We start from the raw sequence: 2,763 nt of genomic DNA, 5'->3' as shown, positions 1-2,763 counted from the left end.
TTTAGCAGATTGTGTCACCTGTCTTCCCTCTTGACATTAAATTTGCAAAATTAGCTTTAAGACATGTTTCTTTTTACTTCAAATCAGCAGATTGCAGAAGTCATTTTTGCCACTGGGTGGTGGTACAGTTTAAAACATAGGCCAGATAGGGTCAAAATATAGGGTCAGTTAGGGTTCTGTATATTCATGTGAATTGACAGCATGCATTTTCTAATTCATTCAGCACCTCCTGTGTTGGAAGCCATGTCTCCTTGCATGGGATACAGAGATGAATGATATAATTTCTAACTTCATTACATACACAGTCTAGCAGAGAAGACCGACCAATGTAAATCAGTAAGAGGAAACATTATTTGGTCACAAAAAACTCAAACACTGGAAATGGACAAATGCACATTAAAATTCTCAAGTTGCTATTATAATAAGAATACATTGGTTAAAAGAATTACCTCTTTATCATCTGTTTGCCTCTTTGCTAGTATACATTCATAAACTGCTAATAAAATTACAGTGAGGCCTGATAACAGTAGAGAGTAGCTTCATGTATATTCAGTGCTTAGCTCACAGTAGATTTATAGAAAATGTTAGGTTGGTTCTAGTGGGGCTGCTATAGCAAAATATCATACACTGGGTAGCCTATAAACAACAAAAATTTAGCTTTTAGTCTTCTAGAGGCTGGAAGTCTCAAATCAGGCTGCCTACATGCCTGGCTGATGGCTCTGTTTCCAGGTGGCAGACTTCTTGTATCCTCACTTGGCAAGGGATCTCTCTAAAACTGGTAGAGGGCACTAATCCCATTTCTGAAGAATCCACTCCCATGACTTATGCATTTTTCAAAGACTCCACCTCCAATGCCATCACATAGGTTACTATGGTTCAATACATGAAGTTTGGGGCCACACAACCGTTAAGATCATAGTACTTAGTTTCTTTTATTCCTTGATTTCATCCATCTTCCAAATTTCTCCTTTACTGAGTTCCAACAAGAAACCATTAAGTAATATATATAACATAGCAAGATAATTTATGTAAAAGTACATTGAATGAAATTATAATATACAGGCTATGATAACCTACAGCCTTGCTAGAATTTGGTTTCAACTCTGTCCAATTCATCATTCCAGAAATTTAGAAAAGTAGTTCCATTGCTATGTAGATAGATTTCTATAAAATAATAGTAGGAGGTCAATAGTGCAATGGAAAATGATAGCAGTACAGCACAGTTTTTGAAATATAGAAATTTTACTGAAAGAAATTAATTCCTGAGTTTCATCTTAAACAAATTAGGATTTGGGGGATGAGGGAGAGGAGGTAGTGGAAGTAGCATTCAGATAGAGGTAACATCGTGGCCAAAAATTCAGAGTGAAGGTGGGCATGATGTCTTGGAGAACAGCTTCCACAATTTCCTTCTTCCTGGTTCACCTTCACACACAACTCCTAAGAACTACCAAAAACTCTGGTATCCAGGCTGGAGGCATTCTTCATTTATTCATAGATTTTTAAAAATTATACTTAGAGCTCTGGCATCTGTGTGCTAGCATTGGCTCATGCACCACAGCGCCTGCATTATTCAGAGTGCAAGAGACAGAGAATGACCCTCAGAATCCAGCAGCTCACAAGCCTTATTAGACTCCCCTAGCAGGCCTGCCCATCACTGAACTCTCTCCCCCATGCAGCCAGTGCCAGTGGCCAGTTCCCTGGTGTCAACACCACCGGAAGTGAGTGTTTATTGGGAACGAACGCAGGCCTTGGACACAAATAGCCCACATTGTGAACAACAGTGAAGAGGGTACACCTGAGGGGTAAGGGTCCGTGCATCCCTCACTTCCTTGTGTACATAACCCACTCTAGAGGCAGAGGTAGTTATGCCAAGCCTCGTGCAGGCCAGGAACACAGTCAGGGCCCCTTCCTCCTTCAGCACATGCCCACCAGAGCCAACCTTACAACAGACACAACCCATGCTGGGAGTCCTTGCAGGGTGGAGCCCCTCCCCCTTTTTCTGCACCAGAACACATGTGTGTGCATCATGGCACAAGGAACCCCATCTCCCCAACCCCCACCTCCATCTCTGCACCAGAACAAGACAAGGCTGAGGAACAGGAGAGGAGAGAACCTGGAGGAGGTCAGGAGTTTCCTGCAAAGCTTCTCCAGAAAGGCCTCCTCGTCAGGAACCTCCATGGCTGTCCTTGGCTCAGACCAGGGCAAGTGCAATGAGCACTTAGAATCTTAAAATTGCAACCCTGCACACCATGCTATGGATAGAGCCCTCAGTCAGGAAGGGATTGGGAGAGGGCTACCTGAGCACATGTCCTCAAATTGGGGCAAGTGCCTTCGTGTCCTCTGCAGGGCATTTCAGTGGTTTCTCAAAGCAGTCCTTTCTCCTAGGAAGTCTGAATGTTTCATTCATGTAGGCCTGGGAAACACGAGATACTTCCCCCTGACTCCATCCCCCAAGTTGTTTCAAACACATTTGCTGTATTAGAATACTTTTTGCTTTTATTTCTTTAGTACATGGAGGTTTTTCAATAAATGTTGATTTGCAGATGTTTCTGTTGTAAGGTTGCTGTTATAACATGGATCAAGACTTGGCTGGACTAATTTCTGTTCAGGTAGCAGGTAGTATGGGAAGAATTTCACCCTCTCCTCCCCTTTTTTCCCCCTACCATGTGCAGGATTTGTATTATATGGGAGTTTTTTTCAGTGAAGGTTCCCAGTACTTTACCCTACAGACTATAGGCAGTCTGCTGCCACAGCAGGGAGTGA

The sequence above is a fragment of the Pipistrellus hanaki genome, assembly GCF_964339955.1.
Source record: "Pipistrellus hanaki genome assembly, chromosome: 9".
Lineage (NCBI taxonomy): Eukaryota > Metazoa > Chordata > Mammalia > Chiroptera > Vespertilionidae > Pipistrellus > Pipistrellus hanaki.
The sequence above is the reverse complement of the archived record's forward strand: the minus strand, read 5'-3'. Positions refer to the sequence as shown.